Source organism: Arvicanthis niloticus, chromosome 24 (genome assembly GCF_011762505.2).
Source record: "Arvicanthis niloticus isolate mArvNil1 chromosome 24, mArvNil1.pat.X, whole genome shotgun sequence".
Classification (NCBI taxonomy): domain Eukaryota; kingdom Metazoa; phylum Chordata; class Mammalia; order Rodentia; family Muridae; genus Arvicanthis; species Arvicanthis niloticus.
Window position 1 is genome coordinate 4,626,153 of NC_133432.1, and position 15,080 is coordinate 4,641,232.

The 15,080-nt window shown below is 49.0% G+C and overlaps 1 protein-coding gene across 1 annotated transcript in view; it reads right to left on the bottom strand.

The window, feature by feature from the left end:
* Positions 1 to 10,324, bottom strand: part of Coro1c (coronin 1C) — a 67,450-nt gene extending 57,126 nt beyond the window's left edge. The window contains exon 1 of the mRNA XM_076922450.1: positions 10,191 to 10,324. The gene's annotated coding sequence lies outside the window, so the exon portion shown is untranslated. The remainder of the gene's footprint in view (positions 1 to 10,190) is intronic.
* Positions 10,325 to 15,080: the final 4,756 nt, after the last annotated feature.

The following is a 15,080-nucleotide window of genomic DNA, read 5'->3' on the forward strand; positions in this document are numbered from 1 at the left end:
GTGTAAGTTGTGCTTGGCTCGCACCACTCAGGTCAGAGCAGACGTGGAGGGCTGCTGAGCTGAGGCAGGGGACCTCCTGACACATGCCCTGCAGAGAAACGCTAGGAGCTGCACCACAGAGCCAACCCTTCTTCCACATGACTCTTGGCAAGCAAGGCCCAGAATTCCACCACCACCATTAACAGTTTAACACCGCTGTGAGTTGAGCAGACACATTCTCCATAGCTGGGGTTTATTATGCTGACTCTATCTAAAAAGCCACTCAGCCCCAAACACCAAACACTCTGGACTAGTCCTGAGTCAAAGCGGGCCTGCAAACACTGCCTGCCTCCAGACAGACGACATCTGGGTTCAGAGTCATTCAGAAGGCTCCATGGGTCATAGCTAGTTCCCCTCACTGTGTAGCTCAGCCCAGGGCACACAAGACACCTCACACTGCATGAGACTGAAATGACAATCTTGGGGGGCGGAGGGGGGAACAAAACTTCCAACTTTCTGCTGAAGCTCTGCTGCAAAGCAGCCGTGGCCAGCACAGGAGAGAGCCCTGAGCAGCCAGCCACCCTACTCCTAAGAGACTACGGGCCCATGAGCCAGCCCAGAGGAAAGGTACTTGTCCCAAGAGCCTGCTGACCTGAGTGTGCTCTCTTGAGTCAAGTAAAGATAAAGGGGAGAACCAACTCCACAAGGCCGTCCTCTCTCTGCACCCTCGGCACAGCACAGGCACCTGCTACACATGCATCATGCGCTCACAAGTGCACATGGTAAACTTTAAAAATTAAAAATAAAACCAGACACCACATCTTACCAAGTATCATCCAGAGAGCAATGGCCTGCCCTTGTTGGCTCCAGGACTTCGCTTGCTTGCCAAGAGAAACGAAGCCGACAGTGTCAGGCTAAAGATACTACTGACCACAGAACGAGTTCAGCGGCTCACTTGTTCTCATAAATCCCAAGTTTGGTTCTTGGCTCCAGGAGGTCATCCTCAGTTAACTCACAGGCACACAGAAAAAAAATATGTATCAATTTTTAAAATAAAAATTAAGCTGGGCAGTGGTGGCTCACGCCTTTAATCCCAGCACTTGGGAGGCAGAGGCAGGCTGATTTCTGAGTTCGAGGCCAGCCTGGTCTACAGAGTGAGTTCCAGGACAGCCAGGCTACACAGAGAAACCCTGTCTCAAAAAAAAAAAAAAACAAAACAAAACAAAAACAAAAAAAAATAAATTAAATTAAAATTAAAATCCCTCTGCCTAATGGAGAGAAAAGTGTAGTGAAGATGTACAAACACCACACAAAGCCTTTCTGCCCTTTCTTTCTTTAATACAGACACTGGGCTTGAAGGAACCCGCCCCAGCTCTGCGGAGCTTGTCTACTTACTAGATTTCTAGAAGCATTGATAATTAGCTTAAGTGTTTTGTCAAAATGTCTACCTCTGTCCTAGATGCTTGCCTGGTGCCCTTGGAGGTCAGAACAATGCTTTGGGCCGCCTGGAATTGGTGTCCCGTGGCTGTGAGCAGCCTTGTGGGAGCTGGGGATCAAACCCACTCTTCAAGGGCAGCCAGTGCTTCTACCACAGAGTCATCTCTGCGGCCCTAACTAGCTAATATATTTCTTAAAGATTTATTTATTTTTTTATTTGTTTATTTATTTGCATTTCAATGTTATCCCCCTCCCTGGTTTTCCCTATTTTTTATTTCTATGAGTACACTGTCGCTGTCTTCAGACACACCAGAAGAGGACATCGGATCCCATTACAGATGGTTGTGAGCCACCATGTGGTTGCTGGGAATTGAACTCAGGACCTCTGGAAGAGCAGTCAGTGCCCTTAACTTCTGAGCCATCTCTGCAGCCCTAGCTAGCTAATATTTTTATGGAAGAACTGTTTGGTTCTGGAAAAGGTAAATGCTTGTCCGTATGTCGGACAGAGGCCTTGGGCACTTGCTTCCTGCTTCATTCCTTCCTTTAGTATAAGTGATCCTGTGCATGTGTCCTCCCTGCTGGGTTAGAAGAATGGCCCGAGAGTCCGAATCAGAGGCTGTACAGAAATCCTGCACATAAACAACAGACAGAACTACTGACCAAAGGATGTCAAGTTTGGTCCACAACGAGTGTCTGGATACACACTTATTACAAGTGTTCCGTTAGAGCTTTTTTTTAAAACTGGGGTACACAGCTTTTAGCATCTCTTTCCTTTGTAAGTATTACAAACGTTACTAGTCTTTTTTTTTTTTTTTTTACTGTATGTTATATTGAAATAGACACTGAAATAAAAACAAAGTGAAATTTAAAAATACAAATAAATTTTAACGCAAATCTCCCTGCTTGACTGCGATAACAGCTCCAGTTCATTCACAAGCGCCCCCAGACCCCACTGGGGCGGCACACACTCTTATATGGATAAATCAGTCTTGATTCTTTAAGTCTCTAAGAATGAAAGGAATTAGAATCTTTAACTGGGAAAGAATGCTGACGGGTCTGAAAAGGAATTTAAGTATGTCTTGTGTGAAGTAAGCAAATAATGATTAACCCTTCGTCCTCGGGAGAGCTGCTTCTGAAGCCTGTCAAGCACCCATCAGTGCCAAAAGGGAAAACACTCAACACTCTCATCCAGCTTGTCCCAGAAATGACCACAGCTCTGTTCTCCTGGGGTGGGGGGGACTCACAGTGGCTCATCCCCCAAGCCACCGTGTGACTACACTCACGTGCAGGCTGTCTCAGGCTGCCCAGCGGGAAGCAGTGATTGTCAGTTGCTCCAGCAACAGCCACATGTGCTGTTCCCACCCCAGCTCAGCAAGACAAGTGCCCTTTTCCCAGCAAGACAAGATAAGCTCATCTTTAACTGGCCTTTAAAACATAAAACGTGATCACAGTTTATCTTACTGAAAAGATAAAAATGACTCATACTTATTGTCTTCGACCCCCAGCACCATTAATTAATTAATTAATTAATTAAAATCTGCCGGGTGTGACCAGATACACACCTGTCACCCCAGCACTCCAGAAGGCGAGAAAAATGATCTGTGGGCCCTCCTGGACTACAGAACAAGTTCCTGGCCAACCCAGGGAACACAGCCAGACCCTGACACAAACAAAACTAGAAGGGATGTCTACAGCAAAGCCCATCCAGGGCTGGCCACACTGCCACAGGCACCCAGCCACACTGTCACAGGCACCCAGCCACACTGCCACAGGCACCCAGCAAGCACCCAGAGTCCTGAGGACACAGCCTGACTGGCAGTGTTTTAATCCAGGCGCAGGCAGAATCGGTGAGCAGGGCCTGAGGCAGGAACTGCAGTGACAGCCCTGTACCTGCTGTTTGTAGGTCTGGCAGAAGCCCAGGGTGGAAGCTAAAGGAAGTCAGACATTAAACTGGGTCAGACACTAAAACTGGCAGGGTCAGCTTATAAAAAGGAAGCTGATTTTAACCTAAGGGCCCATACTGTACTTCACACCCACCTCACCTTCACACTACAAATGAAATGGCGGTGGGGGCATCAGCTCCTGGGTGAGCATGTTGGGAAGGCTCCGGAGCACAGCCCTGGCACCTGAAATGCCAGAGGCAGAGCAGCCTGGTGTCTCCAGCTCTGGCCGTGAGTAGAGCCACTAGGAAGCTGGAGGCTGGCAGCTGGGTTCATAGAGGTCTACAGTGGCAGCCAGCATGAGGACTCTCAACCCCTAAGAGGACACACTCCTTAAAAGGTGGCTTGATGCTGCAAGATACGTCATTCGCAGTTTTTTAACTCTTAGTATTTACTTTTTTCTTTTTTTTCTGTTTTCTTTTCTTTCTCCACCTGGCCCCCTTTGGTTTTCTGAGACAGGGTCTCTCCACATAGCCCTGGCTATCCTAGAACTCACTATATAGACAAGGCTGGCCTCAAATTCAGAGATCTACCTGTCTCTGCCTCCCAAGTGCTGGGAATGAAGGCGTGCGCCACCATGCCCAGCCCTTTTTATTACTTTAACGTTTTTTATGTACGTATGTCCAGAGGCCACAGGTGTCAGATTCCCTACAGCAGGGACAGCATCCGTCAGAGCTCGACGAATGCCTCGGTGCAAGCCTTCCTAACCCTGAAGAGACCAGTCAGGTACCTGGAACTAAGTCCTTGTCCTTAAACAGACTGACAGACAGCCAATCGGATAAAAAAAACAAAAAAAAAGAAACACACAAGCATAGGTGGAGACAATGGACACATGCTTGAACAAGCATTTCCAGATACATACATGTATGAAACTGCAGCCTCAATGTGAATAGGCATCTCCAGATAGATACAGGTGTGAAACCCCCCCCCCCCCCAGTGTGAACAGGCATCTCGCATCTCCAGATAGATAGGCATGAAACCATGGCCTCAGTTTCATCAGCATAACCCCCGCCCCCAAAGTTAAACATTCTTCCATTGCTCTGAGAGGTCCCAAAACAAAGTGTAGTTTCTAGAACCCATGACAGGCTGCCCACAACTGCTTGTAACTCCAGCTCCAGGGTGGACCGAATGCCTAGGGCTTCCACAGCGCCTTCTTTACCACCCTGCCTCTGCAGTGAGGGAGAGATAACCCTCAACTGCTAGGATCCTCCTTCTGCAGAAAGACAGTAAAGGAAATGTCCTAATTAGACTATCAGAAATGAGCGTAGCTAAAGAATGCTTCCTGTAGTCAGGTCCTGCAAGAGACCCTAGAAAGTATGAACAGGATGAAAAGATGCCTTAATTCCAGCACTCCAGGAGTCAGAGGCAGGGGGATCTCTGTGAGTCCCAGGCTAACCTGATCTACATACTAAGTTCCAGGACAGCAAGGGCTACAGGGTGAGACCCCATCTCAAAAACAAGAACACGTAATGCCACCTTAAGATTCGAGGTCCACCCACTCCTCTGGGTGCACCACAGTCTGGCAGGTGGTACGCTGACCCCTGTACCATCAAGGGCAGCCTGTATGCGCCCAGTGGCTCAATCATATCAAACCATTGGCCCTGGTGAAAAGGCTGTGTCAGAGAGAGGAAGCCCAGACAAGTGTGCCTGGCCTCGGGGGAAGGTCTCACTTCAGTTTTACAACTGAGCACTTTTGGAGTAAGAAGCTGACTTGGGTGCCAGGAAGGCGGAGGGGAATTACCCGTCCTTTATGCTCTTTCTGTAAAGACAATAAAGATGTCAGCAACCAGGAGCCTTACTGTCTTCAGGATCACCTCAGCTAACTTCTCTAAATTGTGATTCGCCCAGTAAACAGCCAGTGGGCTCTGGTGACTAAGCTCTGAACAAGAAGGCAGAACCTTGGTCTACCTTCTATGGGGCATGTCCTGGCCTTCTGCCTCCGCGGGGGAGGCAGCTTCTATACTACCTGCTCAAACCCAGACCTAGATCCTTGTGGCAGACAGCAGTGATAAATTATGATATTCGAGGACAGGGACAATGTCGGCTAGTGTAAAAGAGTTGTCAGGAAGTCAAAAACCCTCCACCCCCCAAAGACAAGAAGGATCCAGAAATCTCGAGGGAATGACGTATGAGCAAGCACCTCAGGAGACCTGAGAACCGACAATTCAGGGAGTGGCAGGAGCATTGGTGCAAGATGAGGCAGGTTGCCGTCAGAAACTCTCTCCATCCAGAGGCTCACTAAAAAGTCTGGGGCTGGCAGCAAGGCTCACTGGCTGAGGACATTGACGGCACAAACTGCAAATGACGCTGGAGCCCTAGAACTAAAAAGCTGCAAGTTGTCTTCTGACCTCCACAGGTACTCTGTGGCCTGTGTGCCTGCATATGTACACCACGCATATACACGCACGCACATACATATGTGTACACACACCATTCACATACACACATCCATACACACCATTCACGCACACACACACCATTCACATACACACATTCATATACACACACATCATTCACGCACACACACACACCATTCACATACGTGTACATCATTCATACACGTACATCGTTCACACGCATACTCATCATTCATATGTACACTAAATGAAATAAAAATAAATAAATCTGAACTTACTGTAAAGGGTGTGGGCTACAAGACTTAAAAAAGCAACCTTTTTTGTTCAATAGCCCTCTTGGTGATTAATTCAATTCTTTCCCCAACCCTCTTACATTTGGCTTTTAACTCACATAACTAAACTGCCAGAGCACTTGGGAGGTTGAGGCAGGAGGACTGGTGTTAGGATGAGGCTAGCCTGAGCTACAGTGAGACCCTGCTACAAAACAAAAGAAAAAAGAAAAGAAAACAACAAACCAGACAGGCATGAAAATGTGATTTAAAGGCTAAATAATTTCTAGTTTGCAAGAACTGACTACTTATAAAAATTTAATTTTTATAAGTATTTCAATGGGCACTATCAGGAAAAAGTGACTCACAAATGCCCAGTTGTGTACCTGAGAGGGTGTTTATAAAAATAATTCTTAAAAAGTAAAGCAATCTCTACTTTAAAAACAGGTAAAGCATGCAAGCGCCCACTGATGTCATGAAATAACACTTTTGATCAGGGGTACAACAGAAGCCAGACCCACAAGGTGCTCCTCTCCACCCAGAGTCTGACTAGAACCAAAAGACAGAGAATACAGTGTTCACCGTGAAGAGACACAAACTGCAGCCTTCACTCATTGTGGGTTAAAAACGCCCAACAATGCAGCTGCTTTGGAAATCACCATAGCAGTTCCTCCAAAGAGTTAAACACAGGCTTATCAGATAACCAGCAATTCCACTCTCGGTCGCCACTCAAGAGAAAAGAGAACACATTTTCACACACACGCTTACAAAGGAATGCTCACTGCCGACTTACCTGTAGTAACTAGCCCGAAAGGCAAACACCCAAACATCCATCAAGTATGAACGAATAAACAAAATATGGTATGTCCATACAATGAAATATTACTCAAGCATAAACAGATTATTCTACACACACTGTGGAATACATAAATCTTAAAGTCTGTTGATAAGGTGAGGAACAAGGACCACCTACTGACCGTTGGACGCATGGTCTGTCCTAGGACGGCAGATCCACGGAGGTGGTCAGTGGGCGAGCACTGAGAAGGAGGAAGGCTGGTGGGAAGCCGTGGCACATAGGAAGCTCCTCACCTGGGTGGGGAAACACTCCCAACCGAGTGCACTGCCCTGTGATACTGCCACACCCCGTGAGCTGTGCACCTCAGGTGAGGCATGTGAGTCACAGCTCAATAAAGCCACTATAAAACAGAAAAGAACCCACTGTGCACCGTCAGAGCACCTAGCAGGTGCTGAAATAGCAGTGAATCTTGCTCGGGAACTGCAGAACCTCAACCAGGGCAGGGAAAACCCAAGAGATTCCATGACTCAACATCTAGGTCCTGGGCCGTGCTGAAATATTCATGAAGAATTCCACGTTTTCATACAGAAGGCCTCTTCAGTTTAAAAGACACTCGCGAGTCCCAGAAGGGTTTTGGTAACTCAGAGCTCGCTGACACAGGGAAGCCGTCAGGTGGAACACAAGCCCAGGAGCCTTCAGCACAGGGGTCAGTAGGCTAAGTATGAAAGTAAACTCACTGTGCCACCCCCAGGAGAGGTCAGCCACTTCAATGACCATGTTTCTAAAGCGCCGGTTTGTGACATGTCAAAGTACCTAATGAGTGTTGTGCTCTCGTGAAGAACAGAGTCTTCCACGTCCCCACTTAGTTAGCTAAGAAGCTAATAACATCATTCCAAACACTCCATCACATGAGCACTACAGAGACTCCCCACACAGCTGGAGTGGGTCCCAGAAATAATGTTTAAAAATGGTATTTAAGGATCCTGAATCTAATCCTAATTTATACATGGACACAAATACTGATCAGCATGATCTGACTGACCAAAGTAACAAATATCCATGAAAACTCTAATGCCTCTGCAGTGACATTTCTCCAGGATATTTATGTTAAATAAATTCATGACACTTAAGAGACTGGAAAGACGAGACTAAGATTAAGTTAGGAGCACTTGCTGCCCTACCAGAAAACCCAGGTTCAGTTATCCACCCATGCAGGTGGCTCACAACCCTCTGCAACTCCAGCTCCAGGGAATCCCATGCCTCTGGCCAGCAAGGGTGCACGTAGATGCACGTGCGCGTGCACACACACACACCTTAAAATAATAAAAAATACTTTTAAATTTATCAGGCTTTAATGTACTGTCTACAAGTAAAACACACACACACAGAGAAAGCATGTTCTAATTTCTTAAAGAAGTGTGTGTCTGCCGGGCAGTGGTGGCGCACGCCTTTGATCCCAGCACTTGGAAGGCAGAGGCAGGCGGGTTTCTGAGTTCGAGGCCAGCCTGGTCTACACAGTGAGTTCAGGACAGCCAGGGCTACACAGAGAAACCCTGTCTGGAAAAAAAAAAAACAAAAAAAAAAAAAAAAAAAAAAAAAAAAAAGCTGTGTCTGACCTTTATATTGAGTCTGTTTGTGTGACTGTCAACTACCAAAAGACAGGACACTTCTAGAGTTATGATACAAAGCAATTCTGCTTTACCACAGTTTTTTTTTTTTTTTTCTATTTATATATGTTACTTAGTTCTAGTTACAAAGCAGCTTGGGGAGGAAAGGGTTAATGCTTCCACATCACTGTTCATCATCAAAGGAAGTCAGGACAGGAACTCACACAGGGTAGGGACCTGGAGGCAGGTGCTGATGCCGAGGCCACAAAGGGGTGCTGCTTACTGGCTTGCTCTCCATGGCTTGCTCAGCCTGCTTTCTTATAGAACCCAGTTGCTACCAGCCCAGGGGTGGCCTCACCCACAATGGGCTGGGCCCTCCCCTGTGAATCACTAATTAAGAAAATGCCCGGTAGGCTTTCCTACAACCCCATCTTATGGAGACATTTTCTCAGTTGAGGCTTCCTCCTCTCTGATGACTCTAGCTTGTGTCAAGCCAACAGAAGACTAGCCAGTACAATATGTCACCCTCTAGATTTGAGGTTTAATGTCAGGCTCTGTCTAGCCAAACATTACTGCGTATGAAACGCATTTCCAAGTCTCCCTAGGTCAGTGTTCTCTAGCAGATGCAGACCCAAGTTCTGTGTTCAGCTGCTTCAAGGCTGCAGATGGGAATATGAACTACAATTTGCCTTCACAACCGAGTGGGCAGCAGGAAGCAACTGCTTGTACTTAACCGTGTTCTTCCCTCGACTACCAGGCCCTAGTGTCAGGGTTCTGCCAGACAAGGACAATGAGACACATTATTATATAGGCTGACTAAGAGCCTCGCAAGTATAATCCCAGTAAGGCAGGCCACGGGATGGGGGGGTGTGGGGGGTACAATATTTTATGACAACCATTTCCAAAACTAAACATATGTGGCCCTGGGTATAAGCACACTCTGCGGTCGATTCTTTTTAAATGCTTACAGGAAGCAATCCTGGGAGGAGATGGAACAACTTGCAATTTGCTTCTCACTCTGAATCCCACGACCGAAATGTGTAGAGCAAGCCGTCCTGACACCACAAAACAAGGGCAGCCTACACGAAGGCCAAATATAGGATGCGATTCTAAACCACGGTGGAGCGAAAGCCTGCATTTCCTTTTCCAGCCTGCAAAAAAACCCTTTGAACACTCCCAAAAAAGGACGTCGGGGCCGGCACCTCCCTCCGGGAGGAAGCCCCTTTCTTCTCCGCAAGCCCTGCAGCCGGCCACTTCCCCCAGCGCATTCACATCACTGGAGAGAGGGCTGCTGTGCCTACAACCGCCGGGGGACCGGCGGCAGAGCTGGGCTGGGCGTCCCCACCCTCCACCTCTGATGTCATCCTAGCCATCTCGGCGCGGCTGAGCCCCACCTGCCCCGCGGGTCACTAGGTTCCGCACCCGGACTCCCTACAGGGTTCCTCCGGGGCCACGCCGCTGCAGCCCGCCCCCGCCCCGGGTCTTCAGGGTCCAGGAAGCCAGGCACCGGGAGCCAGGCGGAGCCCCGCCCGGACGCACCCCGCACCCCGGACCCCGCGCACCCAGCCCCACGTGAGCGTCCGACCGCGGCCTCCCCGCAGCCCGCAGACACCGCCTCACGGCTGCCGGGCTCACGGCTGCCCACAGACGGCCATTCCCCGGCCGCAGCGCCCGGGCACGCGCGTGCGCCCCGCACGCTCGGCGCCGCCGGCTCCTGTCAGCCCGGAGCTTCACACGCGGGGCCCCGGAGGCCCGCCCGCCCCGGCTCGCTCCCGAGCTGCCCCTCCTGAGCGCGCGCTGCTTACCAGAGCCCGGGTGCCCGAGGCGCCGCCGCCGAAGTCCCAGCTGCAAAGCCCCGCGAAGCCTCCAACCGCTGCCGCCTCCCGCCTGGCACTGAGCGCCGCGCGGGGGAGGGGCGCGGCCGCCGCTGCCCAGGCCTCCTCGCGCAGGCCCCGCCCCCGCGCCGCGCCGCGCCCAACCAGCGCCGCCGAACCGCGCTTCGCCACGCCCACTTCCGGAAGGCCCGGGTTAGATGCCCGGCGCTCCTCAGAGCGCCCCCTCTGGTGGCGCGGGGAGACGCAGGGAGGCTTCCAGCACACGCCCGCTTTCCAGGGCACTTGAATGGCCGAGTGGCCACGCCCACGGGCTCCTTCGAGCCCCACCCAGTTCTTTGGTACCAGGGCGGGTGTTCTTCGGCTCCACCCACGGCTCTACGAAGCCTCCCTTTGAGTTTGGTGGTTTGAGCGCAGCTAATTGCCCACCGAGTCCGTGAGTCCCCCCCAAAAAACCCAGCTTCCCCCAATTCAACGCCGCAAATCCCAGATCGGATTTCCTGAAGCCCCGGGAAACCTATTATCATCCTATTTGCTGTATCCCAAGTCCCGCCCGCGCCCCGAGCGTACTTAAACCGTAAGCCCCGCCCCAAGTTCTTAGAAGCCCCGCCTCCATCAGGGCTGGCTCTCGCCTCTCACCCAGGGTCTCTCTGTCCCACTACCTATTCAGGGCAGGATGGCAACTCTTGGGCTGGAAGACTCCCTGGCTAAAGTCCCTCTATTAAGAATACGCGGATTCCAGTCCCAGCCCTATTACTCTCAGATGAAGGGGGCCGGTTCGCTCACCTCTTTGGATTTCGGTTTCCTAATCTTGAGTATAAGGTTATCCCATTACTAGCCAAAGCCCCTTCAATAATATCAAGCTTTGAAATACCAAGACCTAAGGAAACTGAGTCCAGGGAACAGGGCCAGCTGAGGGGTTGGGCCATTTGTTTCTCAAAGTAAGGCGTCTTTACCGTTCGCAGGGGGACGAATTTTCACTTTGTTTTAGCCTCAGAAATGTCCAGGAGCCTATGGTCAACATTCAGTGATAGAGACCCTGAATTCCTGTGACCTCAAAACAGAAGGCACATGCCTTTAGTCCCAGCACTGAGGAGGCAGAGGCAGGTGGATCTCTGTCTGTGGTTCCAGGCCAACCTGGTCTACATACTGAGGTCCAGGACATCCAGAGATAAGTAGAGAAACTCCACCTCAAAAAATAAAATAAAATAATCAAGCAATGTATGTGTATTTAAATTATGTGTTGTGTAAACCAGGTCTACTAGCACCAAACAGCTTGCTCAGCAAGTTTTTCTCTCTGCAATGCTCTATTTTTAAAGATTGGTTTGTTGATTTTACGTGGGTGCATCTGTGTATGTAATTACACCACCTGCATGCCTTGCCCCTGTAGGTCAGATGAGACTGAGCTAGCCTGGACCTGGAGTTACAGCAGGTTGTGAGAGGACCACTGTAGTACCAGGAACCAAGAGTCCTCTGAAAAAGCAGGAAATGCTGTTGATTGCAGAGCAACAGCTCTCCAGCCCAAGCTTGGTTTCCGTATCTGTGACTATGATAGCAGCCCCTCCCTGACAGAGCTCACACACACACACACACACACACACACACACACAGCACCTATTGCTGTCACTACTGTGACTCAACCATATGGAGAGTGGGTTGTGTTTTGCCTCTAAGCAGCTAAGCTAACCAGAGGGACTCGGTACTTCATACCCAGCAAGATTTGCCACTCTGCTTAAATGGGATAGAGGAGGTAAAATTCCTGTTGCAGTCACTGGCATATGGTGATTTGGAAAAACCAGTTGCTTTTGTTACGATCCTTTATACTTAACTAAACAAGGGCACAGACTGTGGGGGCTGAGTGTGTTGGGGAGAATGAAGAGTGCAGACTTCTTGAGAGAGAACTGAGAGATACTGAGAACACTGGCCATGCCTTTGGAAACAAGCCATCCAGTTGAATACAGCAGCCACCAAATGCCTGATGTGGCAGAATTATCAGAAATTCTTCCAGCAACCCCACGGCCATAGAAAGACTTCCCAAAATCCAGTTATAAGGGTGAAGACTTGGAGAATTAGAGACATTGACTTGCCTAAAATTACCCAACATGGACCAGACGGAATCCTCATCTGTCTAACAGCACAGCCTGGTCTCTTAGCTGGTTAGTAATTACCTGGACTGCCTCAGGGGCAGCGGATGAAAGAGAAAAAGCATAGACTTTGGATTCTGACAGACTCATTTAATTCAAACTGAACTTCAGTCGTTGTGTTATGGATATTAGACACATCAGTTCCCCTCATTGGTGTGTGTGTGTGTGTGTGTGTGTGTGTGTGTGTGTGTTGAACATGCAGCTGTGTGTGAAGTGGGTATGTGTATGCCAGAAGTCAAGTGAGGATATCAGGTGTCCTGCTCGGTCAATTTCCACCTTATTCTCTTGAGACAGAGTAACTTACCAAACCTGGAGCTGGGCTGGTATCCTTCAAGAAGCCCCAGCAGTCCTCTCGTGTACTTCAACAGAGCTGGGGGCTGGGGTGGGGGGCCCAGCAGCTGTCTCTAACATTTACCATAGGTACTGGGGATCTGAACTCAGGTCTTACCTGCTGGTCCTATTTCCCCTCTTTTTCTACTCTCTATATAGTTTGTGACCCAGAGTCTCTAACTTAGGGCCTCTACCAGTGAACTCACACCGACCCTGTCAATTACCCCATGTATGCATGTTGAACCCAGGTGTATACGCACATGGGGAGGCCAGAGGACAACTTTGGAAGTCTTTACCACACCTTACCTTATTTTTAAAGACACTGTTTAAAACAAAAAACTTAAGATTTACCAACTATTGACTACTGTTGTGTAACAGTTTCCGCCAAGATTGAAACATTTCATTCTTCAGGGAAGCTCCTTAAGCAGAAAGAGAAACAATTCACAATACTACAAGGAAGTCCCTGAAACTGACCAGATTCACTCCCTCCCTCCCCGCCAGAGTAAGCAATAAAATTGGAGAATTTCTCTCAGACAAGCCCAACCAACCGCAAAGACGACTCTGAGACCAGCCTAGCTGCCTGGAAGAGGTTTAGACCAACCCAGGCACCTGGAAAGGACACTCTAATTTACCCAGATACCTGCAGTCTGTGTGCTCCAGGTCCCAGCTTTGTGAGCGGTCACCGGTGCTGGGATGGGCTTTGGTGATGCAGCTGTCTTTGAGTCATTTCTGCTCCTGTAAGTAACCCCTCACCCATACTCCTGTATGACCCCAAGAAAACTCATTGTTGACCAAGTTGGACTTTGGTGATATCTATATTTTGGTCTGTCCTGGGTTCCCTATCTAGGATGTATAGACATGTGTGTTGTGTTTTGTCACACAATAGCTCGACTGGCTTACCATCCAGCTTCCAAGGGTCTACCTGTCTTCCCACCCTAGCCCGGGAATTAGAGATGCGTGTTACAAACCTTGACTTCTGCATGCGTTGGGGATCCTGACACTTAAGCACTTTATGTGCTGTGTGCACTATCGATCCATCTGTCCCCTCAGTCTTTGAACGATAAAATTAGAAGTAAGGTATCTGATGGGCTGGGCAGTGGTGGCACACGCCTTTGATCCCAACACTTGGGAGGCAGAGGCAGGCGGATTTCTGAGTTCGAGGCCAGCCTGGTCTACAGAGTGAGTTCCAGGACAGCCAGGACTACACAGAGAAACCCTGTCTCAAAAAAACAAAACAAAACAAACAAACAAACAAACAAACAAACAAAAAGGTATATGACGACTCTAAACTCCCACAGATGGCACCACCACAGTGTGGTCTCAAGGACAGGACTTTCCCTCTGCTGCCCGTTTCTGCTTTCCCCCTACCCCCCCTCCCACTGGTAGGGCGGAGACTGTGGACAAGCAACGCCACCTCATCTCTTACTCCACACCTGCCCACATGTAGCCGACCAGCTTCTCCTCCAGGACCAGCAGGAGAACTGCACAACCCTTTGCTGTGGGAAAACTTGACCACCTCACAGCTGTTCAGCTCATAGCAAATAATTTTTCTATACCAAATAGGGACAGGAGTCTTAAGCTGCCAGGGCAACTGGAAGCTAATGAATTAGCCCCAGGGAAGCATTAAATAAATAAATAATAGACAGACAGGCAGGCAGGCAGGCAGACAGGTAAGCAGACAGACAGACAAGAGGCTTTAATGATGCCAAAGGTCATGTCTTCTAACTGACCAATGGAAGAGCTTGGAGAATATTAAATTTCACCCTACACTGACCAAGCTTGATTCTCTTCTCTTTGGGTATTTGTCCTGTAGAACAAGAAAAGCGCCAAGCAAGTGATCGACTGAACTCCACACGGGGTGTTTTCTCTTCCTCTTCTCCTTAGTGGCAAGGATTGAACCGCATGTTACCTGTGTACCCTACTACCCCTGAGCTGCCCCTCGGCCCTACACTGTTTTCTTTCCTTGTTTTAGAGCATTGGAGAGTAACTTGTAGATGTTAAAACTAAGACACACAAATCATGTAGAGCCTTCGGCTGTTTACTGGCAAAACTGTAAAACAGCATCCCAAGTCTGTCACTGACATTGAAATAGTCAAGATAGAAACTACTCCCATCCCGAGGGGGTCTCTTCTGTCACATTGAACTCACCTCCATCCTGCATTCCACCCCTTCACTGCTAGCCAGCACTCATTGGGTCTGTATTTCTAAAATGTTGGCTTTCTAACGCTATCATAGCAATGAAATCGTATAATCCACAACCCATAGGTATTAGTCCTTTATTCCCAGAGGCACGCACAAGCCTTTGCACATATGAATAGCACGTTCCTTCTTAACGCTGAGTAGCGTTCTGTGGCATATACGCACTTCACTGTGTAAATACTAAAACCAT